Source organism: Bufo bufo, chromosome 5 (genome assembly GCF_905171765.1).
Source record: "Bufo bufo chromosome 5, aBufBuf1.1, whole genome shotgun sequence".
NCBI classification, from domain to species: domain Eukaryota; kingdom Metazoa; phylum Chordata; class Amphibia; order Anura; family Bufonidae; genus Bufo; species Bufo bufo.
In genome coordinates this window covers 411,774,796-411,800,160 of record NC_053393.1, presented here as the reverse complement: position 1 = coordinate 411,800,160, position 25,365 = coordinate 411,774,796, and positions in this window count along the sequence as shown.

Genomic DNA, 25,365 nt, shown 5'->3' with positions numbered 1-25,365 from the left:
AGGGAGGAGGCAGGCCGGGAGGACGGGCGCTGGCAGCGTGAGTCACTACGTCATGCGCCCACGCCGCCTGCTTCATTCATAAAGTGGGCGGCGCAGACGCGTGACGTAGTGACTCACGCTGCCAGCGCCCATCCTCCTGGCCTGCCTCCTCCCTCCTCTCTGCTACCTACCGAGCGCCTGTAGTTGTAAGTAATACAGGCACTGATTATACGATTACCGGTATATACATAATTATCTATTACAGCTACGACTATACAGTGAGCGGGGCCCGTGTAGTAGAATACAGTCACTGCACGGGCCCCGCTGTCATTATAAAAGCAGATGCCGGCCCCCAGCCCTTCCTCCCTCTCAGCTGATACACCCGCCGCGCGGCATCGCGGCAGGTGTATCATTAAAAATTCGGCAAAATCAGCAGCATTCGCTCCATAAGACGCACTGCTATTTCCCCCCCCCACTTTTGGGGGGAAAAAGTGCGTCTTATAGAGCGAAAAATATGGTACAACTATTTAAAAAAAGATTATAGCACTATATTAGCTAAATTGCTCTACATTCGTTTTTTTTTAATATTCGCTATATTGCTATGTATTCTTGTTTTACAATATTACAAATATTCGAAAAAACAAATATATTTGATATAGTGCTATATATTAGTTTTTTAGAATATTCGTCATTTTTCCCATCTAAAGTCATGATTCCTCCCTGCTTAAGTTGCTTGTGGGCCAATGACTCATTGGCCCACAAGCTAGAAGCAGAGAGGAATCATGTTTTTACTCGGCAATTGAAAAATGTGCGATAAAAATTCGTATTATGAAAATTCGCATATTACGTGATCATTACCTTGCCGATCTTTCGAGTAAAGAAATTGTAGAATATAACTAAAATATTCGAATTCACGAATATTCAACGAATATTCTACAAAATATTTGTGAAATAACGCGAATTCGAATATGACCCCTGCCACTCATCACTTCTGCCTAATCCATTCAACAATATGGGAGTCCAAGCACAAAGACTGCAATTTATTGATAAGCCTTCTATGTGGGACAGTATCAAAAGCCTTACTAAAGTCTAGATAAGCGATGTCTACTGCACCTCCGCCATCTATTATTTTAGTCACCCAATCAAAAAAATCAATAAGATTAGTTTGACATGATCTCCCTGAAGTAAACCCATGCTGTTTTTCATCTTTCAATCCATAGGTTAGTATATAAAATGAGAATGCTCGGACTCGGAGAAAACGTCTGTAAGTGGGTAAGTAACTGGCTCAATGATAGAAAGCAGAGGGTGGTTATTAACGGTACATACTCAGATTGGGTCACTGTCACTAGTGGAGTACCTCAGGGGTCAGTATTGGGCCCTATTCTCTTCAATATATTTATTAATGATCTTGTAGAAGGCTTGCATAGTAAAATATCAATTTTCGCAGATGACACTAAACTGTGTAAAGTAATTAACACTGAAGAGGACAGTATACTACTACAGAGGGATCTGGATAGATTGGAGGCTTGGGCAGATAAGTGGCAGATGAGGTTTAACACTGAGAAATGTAAAGTTATGCACATGGGAAGGAATAATGCAAGTCACCCGTACATACTAAATGGTAAAACACTCGGTAACACTGACATGGAAAAGGATCTAGGAATTTTAATAAACAGCAAACTAAGCTGCAAAAAACAGTGTCAGGCAGCGGCTGCCAAGGCCAATAAGATAATGGGTTGCATCAAAAGGGGCATAGATGCCCGTGATGAGAACATATTCCTACTACTTTACAAATCACTGGTCAGACCACACATGGAGTACTGTGTACAGTTCTGGGCTCCTGTAAACAAGGCAGACATAGCAGAGCTGGAGAGGGTCCAGAGGAGGGCAACTAAAGTAATAACTGGAATGGGGCAACTACAGTACCCTGAAAGATTATCAAAATTAGGGTTATTCACGTTAGAAAAAAGACGACTGAGGGGAGATCTAATTACTATGTATAAATATATCAGGGGGCAGTACAGAGATCTATCCCATCATCTATTTATCCCCAGGACTGTGACTGTGACGAGGGGACATCCTCTGCGTTTGGAGGAAAGAAGGTTTGTACACAAACATAGAAAAGGGTTCTTTACGGTAAGAGCAGTGAGACTATGGAACTCTCTGCCTGAGGAGGTGGTGATGGTGAGTACAATAAAGGAATTCAAGAGGGGCCTGGATGTATTTCTGGAGTGTAATAATATTACAGGCTATAGCTACTAGAGAGGGGTCGTTGATCCAGGGAGTTATTCTGATTGGTAAGTGGATATCGTCTCCGTCCTTTAGTACATGGCCATGTACCGCTGTTATATTTTTCTTTCACAGGTAATACGCCCAGACGCGTTTCGAGATACCTTATCTCTTCCTCAGTGGGTATACCCACTGAGGAAGAGATAAGGTATCTCGAAACGCGTCTGGGCGTATTACCTGTGAAAGAAAAATATAACAGCGGTACATGGCCATGTACTAAAGGACGGAGACGATATCCACTTACCCACGAAAGATAAACGGAGAGTTGGGAGACTCACGCAAGCGCAGCAGCCAATTCAGGTCTCTCACGAGAGTTGAGACGGGATTCCAGCAAAGACCGGACCCGGAACAAGCGCAGCGGAGAAAGGCTGAAGCGTGGGACGCCACGGCAGAAGTCCTTCCGCAGACCTGAGTGAGCCCATAGAGGACGCAGTGAGTAACATTAAAGATAAGTGGAAATATACCGAACCGCTACAAGAAAAGCGGTATCAGCACTGAGATTCCAAACGTGCTGGATAACTAACTCTGTGTATTTAACGTACTGAGACTCCGATACCGCCACAGATAATGGACAATCTGTTCCTGGTCTCAAATAACATTTCATCTTAGACCACTCAATATTTTGTATTCTAGAAGACGTCACAAGATCTCAATTGATACATTTAGGACTGTGTGCCTTCATATATGAAGTGTTGATATATTTGTATCAGATAAGTATTATTGGATTTATTTGCAACACAGTATCTGTCGGCTTCTGTTTGCCCTGCAGATGACTGTGATCCAATAGCCCTACCTGATAGGAGGGACACGGATGCAGCCTGCTGCGGTCAGCAGTCAGAATTTGACACATTAGAGATATCCATCTCTTGCCTAGATAACATCTCAAAGTGTTGAATACATTTGTACCAGATAACTATTATTGGATCTATTTTCAGCACAGCAAATATCGGTTTCTGTTTGCTACGCAGACGACTGCGATCCAATAGCCCTACCTGACGGAGGGGACACGGATGCAGCCTGCTGCGGTTAGCGGTCAGAACTTGATATATTAGAGATACCTATCTCTGGCTTATATATATGCTATATATACATTTTATGTGATTTTTAGGATTTTATCCTGGTGCACACAGGACACGACTTTGATTGTTTAATAAATAATTTTATCTGAATCCTACGTGTATTCCAAACTGTTTGAGTGCCGGTTCTATTCTATTTTACTATATCTACCAGAACCTAGGGGTGTTTTTTTGAACCTGCGCACCTACGTGACAAATCAGAGTGAGCCACCTGCTTATTATTTCTTGTATAATGATTTATCTTTGTCTCGTTTTTTTACATCACAGAAACCTGACATTTTAACAGGGGTGTGTAGACTTTTTATATCCACTGTAAGGGCTCTTTCACACCTGCGTTCTTTTCTTCCGGCATAGAGTTCCGTCGTCGGGGCTCTATGCCGGAAGAATCCTGATCAGTTTTATCCTAATGCATTCTGAATGGAGAGTAATCCGTTCAGGATGCATCAGGATGTCTTCAGTTCCGGAACGGAACGTTTTTTGGCCGGAGAAAATACCGCAGCATGCTGCGCTTTTTGCTCCGGCCAAAAATCCTGAAGACTTGCTGTAAGGCCGGATCCGGAATTAATGCCCATTGAAAGGCATTGATCCGGATCCGGCCTTAAGCTAAACGTCGTTTCGGCGCATTGCCGGACCCGACATTTAGCTTTTTCAGAGTGGTTACCATGGCTGCCGGGACGCTAAAGTCCTGGCAGCCATGGTAAAGTGTAGTGGGGAGCGGGGGAGCAGTGTACTTACCGTCCGTGCGGCTCCCGGGGCGCTCCAGAGTGACGTCAGGGCGCCCCAAGCGCATGGATCACGTGATCACATGGATCACGTCATCCATGCGCATGGGGCGCTCTGACGTCATTCTGGAGCGCCCCGGGAGCCGCACGGACTGTAAGTATACTGCTCCCCCGCTCCCCACTACTACTATGGCAGCCAGGACTTTAATAGCGTCCTGGGTGCCATAGTAACACTGAACGCATTTTGAAGACGGCTCCGTCTTCAAATGCTTTCAGTACACTTGCGTTTATCCGGATCCGGCAGGCACCTCCGGCAACGGAAGTGCATGCCGGATCCCAACAACGCAAGTGTGAAAGAGGCCTAAGTCATTTCTTTATATTTTTCATTCCTTTTGAATCCACTTCAGATTTTTGCTCAAAAGACTATCACAAAAACTACGGATTTCCTTAAAAAAAAGAAAGAAAGGAAGTAAAACCATATTTATGAGCCAAAGTCAGGAGCAGATCCAAGAAGATAGTAATAAACACATAAATCTCCTCTCTTTATACCTACCACACACACATATTTGGTCTGGTAGTTTTTAACTGCAAAAAAATTACATGCATTTATTTCTTTAGTGCCCTTTTTTTTAATACTAAACCATATGTGACCTGGAAAACGCCTGACAAATGCCTTCGCTTCAACATGCTGTCTCAAAAAATAGATGTAGCCATGGACATAACTCACAAACTGAAAAAAAAACTCCACTATTTAAAAAAACGCTTGTGTGTCTTGCACTTTATAATTGCAATAGACTTTCAAATAACATCTGAAGGTGGTGTATTTTCAGCAAAAAAAAGCACCCAAAAATTTATGTACAAATATACAAATTGCAAATTATAGTAATAGGCGAGCACACTTCATTTGGCATATGGATAAAATTTAATTAAATCACTCAATAGTAATACACGTGTATATGCAGGTAAAATAGAACAATGATAAATACTAAAAACTATTAAAATAAATAGATGACCATATGTAGGGTATAAGCCTCAAAGCTATATAGTCCAGCAAAAGTTCAAAATGTAGTTCCCAATACGTGCAATGTTGGTATGCAATAGGTGGTATTAATTATGATCCCTTAGGGAAAAGTCCATAGATGTATATATGGATTTGTATCCAATAGATTGCTGTGCAAATATTGGAGGACTCAGTTATTCTCGGAGTAGCTTAGGAGATCCGCTTTATGAATAAAGTATTCCAATCAACATCAAAAGTTCAAGCCTTCATATGTTTGTAGCTTGTAATAACAGCTTAGACGTTCTTACCTTCCTCTGTATCGAGGATCCAAGACGCTGGTGTTTGTTGGCGTCTTCCTCCTTGCCTCTCTAGCCGGCTTACCCGAAATATCGCGGGAGTTTGAGTGAGACTTGCAACTTGGTCCGTGCTTGTAGCTCTTCCGGCTTGGTGCAGAGGAAGGAATCTTACGGTCCTTGGTTCTTTAGTGCCGATGTCAGTTCGACTGTCCTGGCAATTCAATTTTCATAGCGTGGCCACGCTTATGACTACGGAGGTACTCCGTAGTCATAAGCGTGGCCACGCTATGAAAATTGAATTGCCAGGACAGTCGAACTGACATCGGCACTAAAGAACCAAGGACCGTAAGATTCCTTCCTCTGCACCAAGCCGGAAGAGCTACAAGCACGGACCAAGTTGCAAGTCTCACTCAAACTCCCGCGATATTTCGGGTAAGCCGGCTAGAGAGGCAAGGAGGAAGACGCCAACAAACACCAGCGTCTTGGATCCTCGATACAGAGGAAGGTAAGAACGTCTAAGCTGTTATTGCAAGCTACAAACATATGAAGGCTTGAACTTTTGATGTCGATTGGAATACTTTATTCATAAAGCGGATCTCCTAAGCTACTCAGAGAATAACTGAGTCCTCCAATATTTGCACAGCAATCTATTGGATACAAATCCATATATACATCTATGGACTTTTCCCTAAGGGATCATAATTAATACCACCTATTGCATACCAACATTGCACGTATTGGGAACTACATTTTGAACTTTTGCTGGACTATATAGCTTTGAGGCTTATACCCTACATATGGTCATCTATTTATTTTAATAGTTTTTAGTATTTATCATTGTTCTATTTTACCTGCATATACACGTGTATTACTATTGAGTGATTTAATTAAATTTTATCCATATGCCAAATGAAGTGTGCTCGCCTATTACTATAATTTGCAATTCCTTGTTTTGAGAGGGTGGGTGTCCCTCTAACTAGGCTAGCAGCACCTGTTCCTACATTTCGTTTGGAGTGAGCCACCATCTTTGATTTTTACAAATATACAAATAACACATCAAAATGACAATATTGTGGGAACATGCCATTAAAAAAGTCAAGATAAATGGGTTTATTTCATCAGGCTGACGGGATCTGGGATTGAGGATACAGTCATCCCTGGGGAGTTAGAAAGGATCCCAGGCTGCCTTTACACATCAAATATTGCCCTAGCATCAGCCTGTGTCATAATGACACAAAGTACACTTTATTAGCAAACAGAAGTATGCCACATTATAAGTTGAAAACGAAAAACGAAAATAGCAATTCTTTATTGCAATTTAAAATATGTAATAAACGTGAATTAGTGTTAGAAACCAAAAAAATACAATAAGCATTATTATTTAGTACAAAACAAAGTTTCTTATGTCTAAGGCTACTTTCACACTGGCGTTTTGAATTCCGTTTGTGAGATCCGTTTCAGGGATCTCACAAACGGTTCAAAACGGATCAGTTTAGCCTCAATGCATTCTGAATGGATAAGGATCCGTTCAGAATGCATCAGTTTGGCTCTGTTCCGCCTCCATTCCGCATCGGATGTGGACACCAAAATGCTGCTTGCAGCGTTTTGGTGTCCGCCTGGCGATGCAGAGCCAAACGGATCCATCCTGACTTACAATGTAAGTCAATGGGGGCGGATCCGTTTTCACTGACACAATATGGTGCAATTCAAAACGGATCCATCCCCCATTGACTTTCAATGTAAGTCAGGAAGGATCCGTTTTGACTTAGACTTTTTAAAAAAAAGAATAATGCAAACGGATCCGTTCTGAACGGATACAAGTGTCTGCATTATAGGTGCGGATCCGTCTGTGCAGATACCAGACGGAGCCGCACCTAACGCAGGTGGGAAAGTAGCCTAAGTTACATGAAAACTAAAGCCGGTTTCCAACTGACCATACTTAGTAAAAAATAATAAATAACAGCTTATTTAGTGTAAACTGTCAATGATATAAAAAAAGAACCAAAACAGAAGATACTGTATTTTTCTGTATTCACTGCCAATCCCAAAAGAATTTAAATATGCGTATATGAAATACACCCTCTGGCATAAAACAAGGCCTCATACCACCATGTCAAGGAAAAAAAAATTAAACGTTTTAGCTGCTGAAATGCAATATAAAAAGGAAACAAGTAGCTGCATTAAAAGACTTGGTCATTAAAAGGGGTTGTCTCACTTCAGCAAGTGTCATTTATCATGTAGAGAAAGTTAAAGGGTTTCTGTCACCTGAAAACTGGGTATTAAGCTGGCTGACATTAGCGATGTGCCAATGTCAGCTGAACATAACTATATTAGTGCCATCTCACTGCCTAAAGCCTTTATTGAGAAAAACTAACTTTTATAATATGCTAACTAGCCTCTAGGAACAGGGGGGGGGGGGGGGGAGGGCGTTGCACCTGCTCCTGGAGGCTTCATTTGCCCACCTCTTTTCACGCCCTTCTTCTCTTGATTGACAGGGCCAGGGCATCGCTGCTCTCCTCCCGCCGGTCGTGTCTGCAGTGTAAATCTCGCGCCGTTCAGTGTTCGGCACAGGCGCAGTGAGGAAGCCAGCAGCAGCCGAGCGTCCTTCTCTCACTGGTGAGAGCGGTGACGTCAGCGCAGGTCCTGCTGAATGAAGATAGAATTACGTCATCAAAGGTCCTTTTTTCAGGTCCTGAAAGAAGAAGAAAGAAGACATGCCGGCTGCGCGAACAAGAGGATGAGGTGAGTTAATTATAAGGGAAAATAATACAGTAAATTGACTTTTATCAATTTACTAACATCATCTCCTAGCAACCATGCTTGAAAATCGCATTGCATATGCACTTGCTTGCGGATGCTATGCGATTTTCACGCATCTCCATTCATATGGGGCCTGCGTTGCGTGAAAAACGCAGAATATAGAAAATGCTGCTATTTTCATGCAACGCACAAGTGATGCGTGAAAATCACTGCTCATCTGAACAGCCCCATTGAAGTGAATGGGTCCGGATTCAGTGCGGGTGCAATGCGTTCACCTCACACATTGCACCCACGCGGAATTCTCGCCAGTGTGAAAGGGGCCTTAATCTCAACTGTCTTTATGGACATTTATTGTTCAGTTTATTCTACTGTTATGTTTTACTACAGTTTTTGTGGTCCAGAGTGTAGTTATCTTTATATATGCATGTTTGATGGGGTGGATGAGGAGATGATGTGTGCCTCTATAATATGAGGGCTGGAGACCTGGTCGGTATTTGGTGTTTCCGACTCTTCTCTTGGCGTTTCAGGTGCTCTCATACTGTAATCCAGGCTATATCTTAATTTAATATTAAGTCAGTAACCTGGAATATCAAGGCGTTAAGATCCCCTAACAAGAGAATAAAAGTTCTAAGACATTTGAAGAGGTTGCAAGTGGATGTGACTATGTTGCAGGAGACCCATATTTTAGAGGAGGACTTCCTTAGAATGTGTAAGCTCTGGATGGGGGAAATATATTGTTTAGGCCTCATGCTCACGACCATTTTTCAGGTCCGCATCCGAGCCGCAGTTTTTGCAGCTCGGGTGCAGACCCATTCACTTCAATGGGGCCGCAAAAGATGCGGACAGCACTCCATGTGCTGTCCGCATCCTTTGCTCCGTTCCGTGGCCCCGAAAAAAAAAATAAAGCGGTTTGCGGACCGCAAAAAACGGAACGGTCCTGTGCATGAGGCCTTACTCGGATTTAATGGGAAACTGGGGTGGTGATTTTGATAAGAAAGACCTTTTCTCATACTGTACGGGCCAAATCCCATGAGGATGAGGGACAGTGGATCTATTTGTATCTCACAGGCCCTGGTGGAAACTTTAGCCCATATCATTATGTTTATTTTTTTAATTGTTTATGTGTTTATATAAAATATTTTGGCAAAGGTGGGTGATTTGAATTTTAAATTTTTTTATTTTTTTAAATATATTTGAAAACTAAGCAATAGATTAGATTATATTGCTTCTCTCATAGACATCAATGCATTAGTGTCTAAGAGGATTACACTGAATTCCTATGGAGCCCTGCCACAGGCTTTCTATACAAATTAATGTCCAGCAGCCTCATATGATTAGGAGTACAGATGCTGCCGCACACTACATCTAGCTCCCACAATCCTTGCCTGGGGGAGCTGGTGCACGGCCGGGAGCGTGCACTCCCGGTTTTTGACTTCCCAGATGGTGTGGTCACATTTGACCACGGCATATAAAAGGTTGAATGTATGCGATTGACGTTATCATCGATCTCATACATTAGTCCTGGGTGCCTTCTGTTTAAAACAGCAGGCAGCTGGCAGCTATGGCGCCCACTGCGCTTGCGAGTGGGCACCATCTTTACACTGCCCCCACCACCAGCGTAATTTTAAATTGGAGCTGCAGGGAGGGGCTAATCTATGCACATATTTCATTATTTTTACTGGTCTTACTCTGGGGGTTGTGTTCCTTATCGTATCTCTTCAGGTAGCCGGGCCTTATGCACCAACATTTTTAAGTTGATCTATGAATCATCTACACTCACCTAAAGAATTATTAGGAACACCATACTAATACGATGTTAGACCCCCTTTTGCCTTCAGAACTGCCTTAATTCTACGTGGCATTGATTCAACAAGGTGCTGATAGCATTGTTTAGAAATGTTGGCCCATATTGATAGGATAGCATCTTGCAGTTGATGGAGATTTGAGGGATGCACATCCAGGGCACGAAGCTCCCGTTCCACCACATCCCAAAGATGCTCTATTGGGTTGAGATCTGGTGACTGTGGGGGCCATTTTAGTACAGTGAACTCATTGTCATGTTCAAGAAACCAATTTGAAATGATTCGAGCTTTGTGACATGGTGCATTATCCTACTGGAAGTAGCCATCAGAGGATGGATACATGTTCTCATTCTGTTTACGCCAAATTCGGACTCTACCATTTGAATGTCTCAACAGAAATCGAGACTCATCAGACCAGGCAACATTTTTCCAGTCTTCAACAGTCCAATTTTGGTGAGCTTGTGCAAATTGTAGCCTCTTTTTCCTATTTGTAGTGGAGATAAGTGGTACCCGGTGGGGTCTTCTGCTGTTGTAGCCCATCCGCCTCAAGGTTGTGCGTGTTGTGGCTTCACAAATGCTTTGCTGCATACCTCGGTTGTAACGAGTGGTTATTTCAGTCAACGTTGCTCTTCTATCAGCTTGAATCAGTCGGCCCATTCTCCTCTGAAGTCTAGCATCCACAAGGCATTTTTGCCCACAGGACTGCCGCATACTGGATGTTTTTCCCTTTTCACACGCTCAAAATTGCTTAAATCACCTTTCTTTCCCATTCTGACATTCAGTTTGGAGTTCAGGAGATTGTCTTGACCAGGACCACACCCCTAAATGCATTGAAGCAACTGCCATGTGATTGGTTGACTAGATAATTGCATTAATGAGAAATAGAACAGGTGTTCCTAATAATTCTTTAGGTGAGTGTAGATCGTATATGGGAATCTCAGCTCCCGTGTTGAAACCATAGTTGTGTATTTTATGAAGTCTGAATACTCTGTGTTATATTGTTTTTGTCTTATTATATTGAAAATTCCAATAAAGATATAAAAAAAAAGGCTTCATACCACCATGTCAATGACATTTCTTTTAAGATTCAGCTGCCGAATTGCAGAAAAGCAATAAATGGAAATAACTGCATTAAAATACTTGCTCACTAAGGGGTTAAAATATAATAAAATAAGCCTATGTTTTTACTTGTATATTACCTATTTCACATATGATTGCACAGTTTTCACAAAATTACAAAAACTAAAAACCTGCATGGTTGCTTGAAGTGACAGCCATAACTAATTGCGTTTCACTTTACACTACATATTATACCGATTAAAATCTTAAGGAAGAAAATATGTACCAGATTTAACCAATATCTTTGTAGTCTGATATCTAGAGATGCATATACAGTGGTAGTACAGTAGGAGCAGCAAAAGATTCTCCCAAATCCCACCAACGAACTGGAGACCACCCAGTTTATAACCTGTAAGCCATTTGAGGTCTGAGATCTTGTGGGAAAGATTTCCGTGTAGAACTTCATATAACAGACTTAGTCTGTCCCATTATAGAATAACCTTAATTAAATTAAAAATAGATAGCACAGTAACCTTGACATCAGTTTCATGCTTAAATGCTAAATTACAACAGATACGGATTTGGGTTTTAAGGTTGCCCAGAATCTCTACAGTGGACAGAGTTAAATAAGACAGAAAGGCGTCTAGACTACAGAAAACTACTTCAAGTAGTGTAAACAGTCTGTCACTGTAATTCCACTACTACAGCTATTTATTCCAACAGAAACCCAACACTTTACAACCACATAACAGTCAGATTAAGAGGAAATGAGTCTTTGTGGTCCAGCCAATAACACTTGTAAGTTGCTTGCGAAATTGCTCATCTTTCTAGTTCATTATTACAGTAATTTTGAAGAAAATGTAATACAATGTCAAGCTTGACACTTTTGTGATCTGTAGGGTTTTTCTTTTTTTTTTAATAAATGTAGTTATAACTGTATTATCTGTCCTACCTAAGGACAACTTTATGTTGAATAAAGTATAACTACATCTAAAATAAAAGACAAGCACAAAATTATTACATTAATTTCTGACTTGCATAGAAGTAAACAGTTTCCAGTCACTACCTAAAAAAGACATACCGTATGATATGTGGTAAATATATATTCATACACATAAACCCAATTTAATGAAAACTTGATCAAGATGCAATATGACAACAGGCTGGGTCTGAGAACTTTTACATTTCCCAGTATTATGAGCTTTTTGTAGAATTTTAGGTTGTTGAGGTCTAATATAGTATATAAATAATTTTCTAATGTGCCAGTAATCATGCTGCAGCAATCATATGAATGTAGACTAACAATTGGGGTACCAAGAATGTTCAAACAGAGGTTACATGGTCAGTCACAAAGAGTCATAAAGAGTTACAACCAGATGAATACACAGTAAAAACAATCAACCCAGCAGTCATCTCATAATCTGTAGAATAAGATTTGCCATATATTGTATATATTAACTTCTATACACACCAGTATTTTTCAGGACTCTGCCCATTTAGGGCACAAATAAGAAGAGTGATATGCAAAGTATAAATAAGTGTTCTAAGCATTGTCAGAATATCAGAGCCCTACAAAGGAAAGGCGGTTAAGATGGGCACTCAGATTTTTGTCCTCTGTGTATGGATGTCTGTATAACATCTGAAGTGCCCTGGAGCAGGGAGTACTTTGACATTTGGACATTCGTGGACATTTGCCTATATCCCCTATGCAAATTTAAAACTTCTTGCTTTATTTATCTTGAAAGGATTAACTTATACTGTTTATTACTGTGTTACTGCATTTTATATACAGGGTGGGCCATTTATATGGATACACCTTAATAAAATGGGAATGGTTGGTGATATTAACTTCCTGTTTGTGGCACATTAGTATAATTGAGGGGGGAAACTTTTCAAGATGGGTGGTGACCATGGCGGCCATTTTGAAGTCGGCCATTTTGAATCCAACTTTTGTTTTTTCAATAGGAAGAGGGTAATGTGACACATCAAACTTATTGGGAATTTCACACGAAAAACAATGGTGTGCTTGGTTTTAACGTAACTTTATTCTTTCATGAGTTATTTACAAATTTCTTTTTGTTTACAGCCATTGACATGTCGCCGAGGTTAACACGTGAGGAGCGGATAGAAATTGTGTTGATGTCTGGTGAACGCAGTAACCGGGTCATTGCAGAAGATTTCAATGCAAGACACCCTACGAGACCACCCATCTCCCATGCTTCAGTGTTGGATTTGCCAAAATGTGGACGCATGAAATCTGTCTCTAATTAAGAAACATCAGTGGCTGTCCTAGCTTCATTCAGCAAGAGCCCACAGCATAGCACTCGCCGCATGTCACTGGAGAGTGGCATTAGTCGAACATCCCTTCGGCGGATATTAGCTACTCACAAATGGCACCCTTACAAACTCCAGCTACTGCAGCATCTCAACGAGGATGACCCAGATTGGCGCACTGAATTTGCAGAATGGACAAAACAAAAATTGGAACAGGACCCTCAGTTTACGCAGAAGATTTTGTTCAGTGATGAGGCAAACTTTTATGTGAATGGTGAAGTTAACAAACAAAACCACCGCTATTGGTCTGACACTAACCCACATTGGATAGATCCCTCCAAGACTGTTGGAACAAAAAAATTGATGGTATGGTGTGGTATATTGGGTACAAAGATAGTGGGGCCATTCTTCATCAATGGAAACCTCAAGGCCACTGGATATGCGAAATTGCTACATGATGATGTGTTTCCCTCTTTATGCACTGAAGCTGGCACGTTCCCTGAGTTTATCCAGCAAGATGGTGCACCACCACATTATTGGTGTCAGGTCCGAGCAATCCTAGATGAACAGTTTCCTGGAAAGTGGATTGGTCGTCATGGGCCAGTTGAATGGCCCCCAAGGTCTCCCGATCTGACCCCCTTAGACTTTTATCTTTGGGGTCATCTGAAGGCAATTGTCTATGCTGTGAAGATACGAGATGTGCAGCACCTGAAACTATGGATACTGGAAGCCTGTGCTAGCATTTCTCCTGCGGTGTTGCTATCAGTGTGTGAAGAGTGGGAGAAGAGGGTTGCATTGACAATCCAACACAATGGGCAGCACATTGAACACATTTTAGAAGTGGTCAGAAACTTGTAAATAACTCATGAAAGAATAAAGTTACGTTAAAACCAAGCACACTTGTGAAATTCCCAATAAGTTTGATGTGTCACATGACTCTCTTCCTATTGAAAAAACAAAAGTTGGATTCAAAATGGCCGCCATGGTCACCACCCATCTTGAAAAGTTTCCCCCCTCACATATACTAATGTGCCACAAACAGGAAGTTAATATCACCAATCATTCCCATTTTATTAAGGTGTATCCATATAAATGGCCCACCCTGTATATATGTTGTAATATATATCCTGTTCGTTATCACTGTATTTACATGGCTCTGTGGAAAGGATTAATAAATACTGAGAGACTGTTAGGACTTTGATTGAGAAGCTGGTAATTTTCCACAGCTGCCATAGGCTTTAAAGAAGACTATGTTTTGCAGGGGAAAAAACAGACTTGTTTACCACCCTGTTTTGGAGGGAAAACCCAAGACTTGTTTAGCACAAAAAGCAGACAGTCTGACCTTTTAAATGTCTGGTTTTAGCTCTGTTGTTATGTCTGAAAACTTGTTTTTGTCTGGAAAAACTGCTCTGTCATTGCCATTGAGTATCATTGAAGCTCTAATGTAAGTCTATACCTGACGGGAGTTGAAACAATGTATTTGTTTGTGCTGAATTTCTCCACTCCACCCCTCCCACTAGAAGGTTCTAGTCCAGCTAAAAACTGCATATAAGGAGAGCAGTCAGGGCCCTAGTTTGCTGCAGTTAGGGACCAGTGCTTGGAGGGGAGACTCATGCCAGCCTGCATGAGTGACCAGAATAAGACGCTGAGATGTGGACGCTGAGCCACAGACCATGGGTCACAAACACTGTGACCAAGGAGCCACCAGAATACTGAGCTACAGACCGTGGGCCCTTGACCAGGATGTCAGCCTTCTGAGAGAGACAGACAGTTAGCTCAGGCTTTTTTTCAGCATCAAACCCTTCTTCTCCCAGGGAGATGACTCTGCCAGTCTACTGAATGACCAGAAGAAGACGCTGAGATGGGGATATGTTGCCACAGACCCTGGATCACCAGCCCTGGGCCAGGGTACCACCCTATTGAAGAGAGAGAAGGACAGCTAGCTCAGGCCTTTCCTCAGCATCAAACCCTTCTTCTGCCAGGATGGACAGTGAAGAAGCCAGCCCAATGCCTCACCTGTATTGTTTTGTACCTAAATTCCTCCAATAAAGAAGCACCCTGGTTCAGGGAGGACACTGAAGAAGCCAGCCCAATGCCTCACCTGTATTGTTTTGTACCTAAATTCCTACAATAAAGAAGCACCCTGGTTTACTGCAGACCCTGGACCTTTTTCCCATCGGGGTGCACCACTAGTGATGGCCAAACATCGGTACATTAGGCGATCACTGGCTAAAAATTTTACTGTAGGCCACTGGAGTACAGGCCCCAAAAATTAGGCATTTACCTGACAGAAAAGAACTTGTGATGATGTGGCTGGAGGTACATTAGGCGGTCACTGAATACAAAATTTACTGTAGACCAGTACAGGCACCAAAAATTAGGCATTCACCTGACAGAAAAGGCCGCTTTATATACATAAGACAAGGACCATTCTTTGTTCCGTGTGGTGGCGGATATGTGTGGGATGGCATGAGGAAATTCAATTACACGAGATCCATGCCTCATTCATTTTTAGAAATGTGAGGTAGTCCACACTGTCGTGAGATAGGCGAGTCCGCTTATCGGTCACAATCCTCCCTGCTGCATTGAACGTCCTTTCAGACAGGACACTCGAAGAGGGGCAAGCCAAGAGTTCCATGGCAAATTGTGCCAGCTCTGGCCACAGGTTAAGCCTGCACACCCAGTAGTCCAGGGGTTCCTCGCTTCTCAGAGCGTCCACATCGGCCCTTAACCTGATGTAGTCGGTCCCCTGTCGGTCTAGGCATTCCCTGAGGCTGGATCCGGAGGGCGACTGTCGATGGGTTGGCTGCAAAAATGATCTTATATCTGAAGTGACCAACATATCTTCAAACCGCCCTCTTCTTGCAGGCGCTGTAGGATTGTTTTGCTGTGGGTGGAAATTCCTCTGCCAGCGCCCGCAACAGCAGAATGCAGCATCTCACGCAGCAAGGCCTGGAAATGCTGCATTCTGTCATCCCTCTGTGATGCTGGTAACATGTACGCCATTTTGTGTTTGTACCGGGGGTCTAAGTATGTTGCCACCCAGTACTGGTCCTTGCCCTCTATGCTTTTTATACAGGGGTCCCTCTTCAAACACTGGAGCATGAAGGCCCCCATTTGCACTAAATTGAAAGCGATGGAGTACCCTGGCTCCTGCTCATTGCCCAGGAGAAAGTCGTCCTCGGTCTCCTCCCCCCAGCCACGGACAACACCAGGGATCCCCAAAAAGTTTAAAGTCGTCCTCAGAGCCTGCTCTTCTTGCTCCTCTTCCTCCCCCCATCCACCATCCTCCTCTGACTCCGGGAATCCATTCAGTATTGCGATTCCCGCATCTTCTAGCTCCTGCTCCTCAACGGCTTGATCAATAGCACGACCTAATGCACGCTCCAGAAAGAAGGCGTAAGGTACGATGTCACTTATGGTGCCCTGGCTGTGACTGACCAGTTTGGTGATCTCAGAAGTCTGCATGCATTGCACATGAGCAGCCACTGGAGCTGTGAAAAGAAACCAAGTTCCCCAGAACCTGTCCTGCTGCAGAGTTCGTACGGGTAGTTGTTAACGGCACGTTACTGCTGGAGCAGCCTATCAAGCATATACAAGGTGGAGTTCCAGTGCGTCGGGATGTCACAAATCAGACGTCTGACGGGAAGGTGGTGTCGCCGCTGAATGTCAGCAAGGCGAGCCATGGCCATGTAAGATCTTCTAAAATGGCCAGAGAATTTCCTGGCCTGCCGCAAGACGTCCTGGACCTTGCATGACTAAGTTCAGGACATGTGCTATGCACGGCAAATGTGTCATTTTGCACAGTTTCAGTGCACTCAGCAGATTGGCACCGTTGTCGCACACCACTTTACCAACTGCCAAATTGAGCGGGGTAAGCCACTGATCGGCCTGTGACTGTAGAGCTGAAAGGAGTGCAGGACCGGTGTGGCTCTTGGCTTCCAGGCACAACAGCCGCAGCACAGCATGGCAACTTTACACCTGGCATCTTAAATAGGTTCTGGGGAGCTTGGGGGGTGCAGCAGAAGAGGCGGTAGCAGTGAAAACAGAGTCAACCAAGGAGGAGATGGAAGATGAAGTAGGAGGAGGGGAAGAAGAGGCAGGCCTGCATGCAATCCGTGGCGGTAACACCAAATCCACACGGGTGCCACGGGATACATGCTTGATGGCCGTCAGAAGGTTCACCCAGTGGGCAGTGAAAGTTATGTCCCTTCCCTGCCCGTGTTTGCTAGACCACGTGTCTGTGGTCAGATGTATCTTGGCACCGACACTGTGTGCCAGAGATATATACGTGGCCATATAGCTCAGGGATGCCCTTCTTGGAGAAATATTTTCTTCTGGGGACCTTCCATTGTGGTGTGCCAATGGCCAAAAATTTTCTAAAGGCCTCCGAGTCCACCAGATTATATGGCAGTAGTTGGCGGGCTAGCATTTCCGACAAGCCAGCGGTAAGCCGTTGGGCAAGAGGGTTATCCGGCGTCATCAACTTTTTACACTCGAACATTTGGGCCACGGAAGCCTGCCTTCTGCCAGATAAACGTGATGACGGCACAGTGGAAGGTGGAGTGGAGGACAAATGGGAGGAGAGAGGAGAAGGAAAAGAGGCAGGACGTGGAGCGCCAGGAATGTGGCTTTGTGGGTTCTGATGGCGTTGCTCCCACTGGGCTCGGTGATGGGGGGCCAGGTGCCTTCTTAAGGCGGTCGCCCCTAGGTGAGTGTTGGGCTTACCGCGACTTATGCGTTGACAGCACAGGCTGCAGATGGCAACACTATTGTAAGCAGATGACACATTAAAAAAAAGCGCACACTGCAGAGCCATGTGCCGGCGTCCTGGGAGGGCAAGATGTGACCGTGCATGGTGGATGGCTCGCTCCAGATACATTTGCAGTCTGCTTTTTGCCTCCTGTGCACTGCGAGTTCTGCCTGCTTCTCCTCCTTCTCCTCCCTATCTGCTGCTCCATCTCTCCCTCTGAACTCCCCTCCTCTTCCTCTCTTGTGGGCACCCACGTGACGTCCATCAACACGTCATCATCATCACCTTCACCACCACTGACATTAGAGATCTCGGAATAGGCAGCAAAAGCGGGACCACCCTCCTTGGGCTTATGTGGGTACTGTTGTCAGACCACTGGGTGGCGGCCATTGATACCTCCTCTTCCTCATTCGATGGCAAGAATGGCTGCGCATCGGTAAGGTCTGGGAATGGATGGGAAAATAATTCCTCTGACTCGAGTGGAGGGGCTATGGTCATGGTGGTGGTGTCTTTGGGGGTGCACACAGCAGAGAGTGAGGAGGGTGCAGATACAAAGGATGAGGAGGGTGCAGAAGCGGAAGGCTGAGTGAGCCACTCACCCAACTCTGGTGCGTCGTTTGATGTTATCGCACGCACTTTTTCCAACTTTCCACTTAGGCTCCGGCCTGGTGCACCTGCCGGATCCCTACCAACCTGATGGAATGGCCTGCCTCTTCCTTTGCCTGTCATTTTCAAAATGACCCTGAGCCAAAATCCCTAGAAAAGAACAGTATTTGAGGAAGCAGGTAAATCGCAAGCCTAAATGTGTATTTTGTGGAAGCAGGTATATCAAACCCCTTAATCAGTATTTTGTGGAAGCAGGTATATCGCACCCCTCAATCTGTATTTTGTGGAAGCAGATATATAAAACCCCTTAATCTGTATTTTGTGGAAGCAGGCATATCAAACCCCTTAACCAGTATTTTGTGAAAGCAGGTATATCGCACCCATCAATGAGTATTTTGTGGAGACAGGTATATAGAACCCTTGAATCAATAATTGGTGGAAGCTGGTATATCGCACCCCTCAATCAGTATTTTGTGGAAGCAGGTATATAGAAATCCTTAATCAGTATTTTGTAGAAGCAGGTATATCGCACCCTTCAATCAGTATTTTGTGGAAGCTGGTATATAGAACCCCTTGGGTCCATTCACACGTCCGCAAAATGGGTTCACATCTGTTCCACAATTTTGCAGAACAGGTGTGGACCCATTCATTTTCAATGGGGCCGGAATGTGTTGTCCGCATCCGCATTTGCGGATCCGCACTTCCGGATCCGCACTTCCATTCCGCAAAATAATAGAACATGTCCTATTCTTGTCCGCAATTGCAAACAAGAAAAGGCATTTTCTATGACAGTGCCGGCGATGTGCGGTCCGCAAAATGCGGAACGCACATTGCCGGTGTCCGTGTTTTGCGGATCCGCAAAACACATATGGACTTGTGAATGGACCATAATCAATATTTTGTAAAAGCAGATATATTACACCCCTCAATCAGTGTTTTGTGGAGACAGGTATATAGAACCCCTGAATCAATATTTGGTAGAAGCAGGTATATCGCACCCCTCAATCAATATTTTATGGAAAAAGGTATATCAAACCCCTTAATCAGTATTTTGTGGCAGCAGGTATATCGCACCCCTCAATCAGTTTTTTGGGGGGCAATAGGTATATCACACACGTTGCAAATAGTTGTTCCAATAACGCTTGTCCCTCTATATAGCTGCGGTATCACAGCAGAACCGCACACAACTGCTGAACAATGCAAATGCACTATAATATACTTTCTATGTTAGAAAGTATATTATAAGTATATCACACCCCTCAGTATATCAAACCTATTGATAGCACACCTATACCAGTCCTTAAAAGTACTTTTTTGGCCCTATTAGCTAGCGCTTTGTGCCCCTAACAGTCTGTTCCTGTTCCACAAAGCAACATCTCCCTACACTGGCAAAACACAGAATGTAAAATGGCTTCCAGATCGGGTTTTGTTATAGGGTGGGTCTGTGTTCATGTGCTGAAACGTCTCAATTGGCAGTCCTGTCCCACCTGATGCATGTGTCATGGGTCAAAGTTCGGCGCAATACAAAAGAATATGGTGCATACGAACATTTCCATATGTTAGCATATTCGGCGTATCGCGAACGAGCAAAATTCACCGCAAAACGACCGCCTGGCGAAACGCAAGGCCATCTCTAGAAACAGGTATATCAAACCCCTTAATCAGTATTTTCTGGAAGCAGGTATATTGCAGCCTTCAATCAGTATTTTATGGAAGCAGGTATATCGCAGGCCTCAATCAATATTTGGTGGAAACAGGTATATCGAACCCCTCAATCATTTTTTTTTAGGAAGCAGGTATATCGCAGCCCTCAATCAGTATTTTGTGGAAGCAGGTATATCAAACCCCTTAATCAGTATTTTGTGGAAGCAGGTACATCGCAGCCCTCAATCAGGATTTTGGGGTAGCAGGTGTATCGCAGGTCTCAATCAATATTTGGTGGAAACAGGTATATCAAACCCGTTAATCAGTATTTTGTGGAAGCAGGCATATCGCAGCCCTCGATCAGTATTTTGTGGAAACAGGTATATCAAACCCCTTAATCACTATTTTGTGGAAGCAGGTATATCGCAAGCCTCAATCAATATTTGGTAGAAACAGGCATATCAAACCCCTTAATCAGTATTTTGTGGAAACAGGTATATCAAAACCCTTAATCAGTATTTTGTGGAAGAAGGTATATATCGCAGCCCTCAATGAGTATTTTGTGGAAGCAGGCATATCAAACCCCTTAATCAGTATTTTGTGGCAGCAGGTATATCGCAGGCTTCAATCAATATTTTGTGGAAGCGGGTATATGAAACCCCTTAATCAGTATTTTGTGGAAGCAGGTATATCGCACCCCTCAATCAGTATTTTGTGGAAGCAGGCATATCAAACCCCCTAATAATTATTTTCTGGAAGCAGGTATATCGCAGCCCTCAATCAGTATTTTGTGGAAGCAGGTATATTGCAGGCCTCAATCAATATTTGGTGGAAACAGGTATATCAAACCCGTTAATCAGTATTTTGTGGAAGCAGGCATATTGCAGCCCTCAATCAGTATTTTGTGGAAACAGGTATATCAAACCCCTTAATTAGTATTTTGTGGAAGCAGGTATATCGCAAGCCTCAATCAATATTTGGTAGAAACAGGCATATCAAACCCCTTAATCAGTATTTTGTGTAAACAGGTATATCAAACCCCTTAATCAGTATTTTGTGGAAGAAGGTATATATCGCAGCCCTCAATCAGTATTTTGTGGAAGCAGGCATATCAAACCCCTTAATCAGTATTTTGTGGCAGCAGGTATATCGCAGGCTTCAATCAATATTTTGTGGAAGCAGGTATATGAAACCCCTTAATCAGTATTTTGTGGAAGCAGGTATATCGCACCCCTCAATCAGTATTTTGTGGAAGCAGGCATATCAAACCCCCTAATCAGTATTTTGTGGAAGCAGGTATATCGCAGGCCTCAATCAATATTTGGTGGAAACAGGTATATCAAACCCCTTAATCTGTATTTTGTGGAAGCAGGTATATCGCAGCCCTCAATCAGTATTTTGTGGAAGCAGGTATATCAAACCCCTTAATCAGTATTTTGAGGAAGCAGGTATATCGCAGCCCTCAATCAATATTTGGTGTAAACAGGTATATCAAACCCCTTAATCAGTATTTTGTGGAAGCAGGTATATCACAGCCCTCAATTAGTATTTTGTGGAAACAGGTATATTAAACCACTGAATCAGTATTTTATGGAAGCAGGCATATCAAACCCCTTATTCAGTATTTTGTGGAAGCAGATATATTTCAGGCATCAATCAATATTTGGTGGAAACAGGTATATCAAACGCCTTGATCAGTATTTTGTGTAAGCAGGTATATCGCAGGCTTCAATCAATATTTGGTGAAAACAGGTATATCGAACCCCTTAATCATTATTTTGTGGACGCAGGTATATCGCACTCTCAATCAGTATTTTGTGGAAGCAGGTATATCAAACCCCTTAATTAGTATTTTGTGGAAGCAGATATATCGCAGCCCTCAATCAATATTTGGTGAAAAAAGGTATATCAAACCCTTTAATTAGTATTTTGTGGAAGCAGGTATATCACAGCCCCCAATCAGTATTTTGTGGAAACAGGTATATCAAACCCCTCAATCTTTATTTTATGGAAGCTGGCATATCAAACCCCTTAATCAGTATTTTGTGGAAGCAGGTATTTTAAACCCTTTAATCAGTATTTTGTGGAAGCAGGTATATCAAACCCATTAATCAGTATTTTGTGGAAGCATATATATCACAGCCCTCAATCAGTATTTTGTGGAAGCAGGTATATCGATCGAACCCCTTAATCAGTATTTTGTGGAAGTAGGTATATCGCAGCCCTCAATCAATATTTGGTGGAAACAGGTATATCGAACCCCTTAATCAGTATTTTTTGGAAGCAGGTATATCGCACCACTCAATCAATATTTGGTGGAAGCAGGTATATCGAACCCCTTTAATCAGTATTTTGCGGAAGCAGGTATATGAAACCCCTTAATCAGTATTTTGTGGAAGCAGGTATATGAAACCCCTTAATCAGTATTTTGTGGAAGCAGGTATATCGCACCCCTCAATCAGTATTTTGTGGAAGCAGGCATATCAAACCCCCTAATCAGTATTTTGTGGAAGCAGGTATATCGCAGGCCTCAATCAATATTTGGTGGAAACAGGTATATGAAACCCCTTAATCTGTATTTTGTGGAAGCAGGTATATCGCAGCCCTCAATCAGTATTTTGTGGAAGCAGGTATATCAAACCCCTTAATCAGTATTTTGAGGAAGCAGGTATATCGCAGCCCTCAATCAATATTTGGTGTAAACAGGTATATCAAACCCCTTAATCAGTATTTTGTGGAAGCAGGTATATCACAGCCCTCAATTAGTATTTTGTGGAAACAGGTATATTAAACCACTGAATCAGTATTTTATGGAAGCAGGCATATCAAACCCCTTATTCAGTATTTTGTGGAAGCAGATAAATTTCAGGCATCAATCAATATTTGGTGGAAACAGGTATATCAAACGCCTTGATCAGTATTTTGTGTAAGCAGGTATATCGCAGGCTTCAATCAATATTTGGTGAAAACAGGTATATCGAACCCCTTAATCATCATTTTGTGGACGCAGGTATATCGCACTCTCAATCAGTATTTTGTGGAAGCAGGTATATCAAACCCCTTAATTAGTATTTTGTGGAAGCAGATATATCGCAGCCCTCAATCAATATTTGGTGGAAACAGGTATATCAAACCCTTTAATTTGTATTTTGTGGAAGCAGGTATATCACAGCCCTCAATCAGTATTTTGTGGAAACAGGTATATCAAACCCCTCAATCTTTATTTTATGGAAGCTGGCATATCAAACCCCTTAATCAGTATTTTGTGGAAGCAGGTATATCAAACCCTTTAATCAGTATTTTGTGGAAGCAGGTATATCAAACCCATTAATCAGTATTTTGTGGAAGCATATATATCACAGCCCTCAATCAGTATTTTGTGGAAGCAGGTATATCGATCGAACCCCTTAATCAGTATTTTGTGGAAGTAGGTATATCGCAGCCCTCAATCAATATTTGGTGGAAACAGGTATATCGAACCCCTTAATCAGTATTTTTTGGAAGCAGGTATATCGCACCACTCAATCAATATTTGGTGGAAGCAGGTATATCGAACCCCTTTAATCAGTATTTTGCGGAAGCAGGTATATTACACCCCTGAATTATTTTTCTTGCCACAACAGTTATATAACACCACCATGTTTATTTGGGGCAACAGGTATATTGCAGCCCTCAATCAGTATATCACACCTATTGCAAATAGTTGTTCCAATAGCTCTTGTCCCTCTATATAGCTGCGGTATAGCAGCAGGACCTCACACAACTGCTGCACAATACAAATGAGTTATATACTTTCTATGTTAGAAAGTATATTATAGGTATATCACAACCCTCAATCATTTTTTGGGTGCAACAGGTATATCACACCCTTTGCAATTAGTTATTCCAATAGCATTTGTCCCTCTATATAGCTGCAGTATTGCAGAAGAACCGCACACAACTGCTGCACAAAGGGGCCCGTGACCCAGCTCATACATCCAAACTGTCCGATATGTCCGTTGTCACTGACTCTACTACACTGCGTGCAGAATTATTAGGCAAATGAGTATTTTGACCACATCATCCTCTTTATGCATGTTGTCTTACTCCAAGCTGTATAGGCTCGAAAGCCTACTACCAATTAAGCATATTAGGTGATGTGCATCTCTGTAATGAGAAGGGGTGTGGTCTAATGACATCAACACCCTATATTAGGTGTGCATAATTATTAGGCAACTTCCTTTCCTTTGGCAAAATGGGTCAAAAGAAGGACTTGACAGGCTCAGAAAAGTCAAAAATAGTGAGATATCTTGCAGAGGGATGCAGCACTCTTAAAATTGCAAAGCTTCTGAAGCGTGATCATCGAACAATCAAGCGTTTCATTCAAAATAGTCAACAGGGTCGCAAGAAGCGTGTGGAAAAACCAAGGCGCAAAATAACTGCCCATGAACTGAGAAAAGTCAAGCGTGCAGCTGCCAAGATGCCCCTTGCCACCAGTTTGGCCATATTTCAGAGCTGCAACATCACTGGAGTGCCCAAAAGCACAAGGTGTGCAATACTCAGAGACATGGCCAAGGTAAGAAAGGCTGAAAGACGACCACCACTGAACAAGACACACAAGCTGAAACGTCAAGACTGGGCCAAGAAATATCTCAAGACTGATTTTTCTAAGGTTTTATGGACTGATGAAATGAGAGTGAGTCTTGATGGGCCAGATGGATGGGCCCGTGGCTGGATTGGTAAAGGGCAGAGAGCTCCAGTCCGACTCAGACGCCAGCAAGGTGGAGGTGGAGTACTGGTTTGGGCTGGTATCATCAAAGATGAGCTTGTGGGGCCTTTTCGGGTTGAGGATGGAGTAAAGCTCAACTCCCAGTCCTACTGACAGTTTCTGGAAGACACCTTTTTCAAGCAGTGGTACAGGAAGAAGTCTGCATCCTTCAAGAAAAACATGATTTTCATGCAGGACAATGCTCCATCACACGCGTCCAAGTACTCCACAGCGTGGCTGGCAAGAAAGGGTATAAAAGAAGAAAATCTAATGACATGGCCTCCTTGTTCACCTGATCTGAACCCCATTGAGAACCTGTGGTCCATCATCAAATGTGAGATTTACAAGGAGGGAAAAC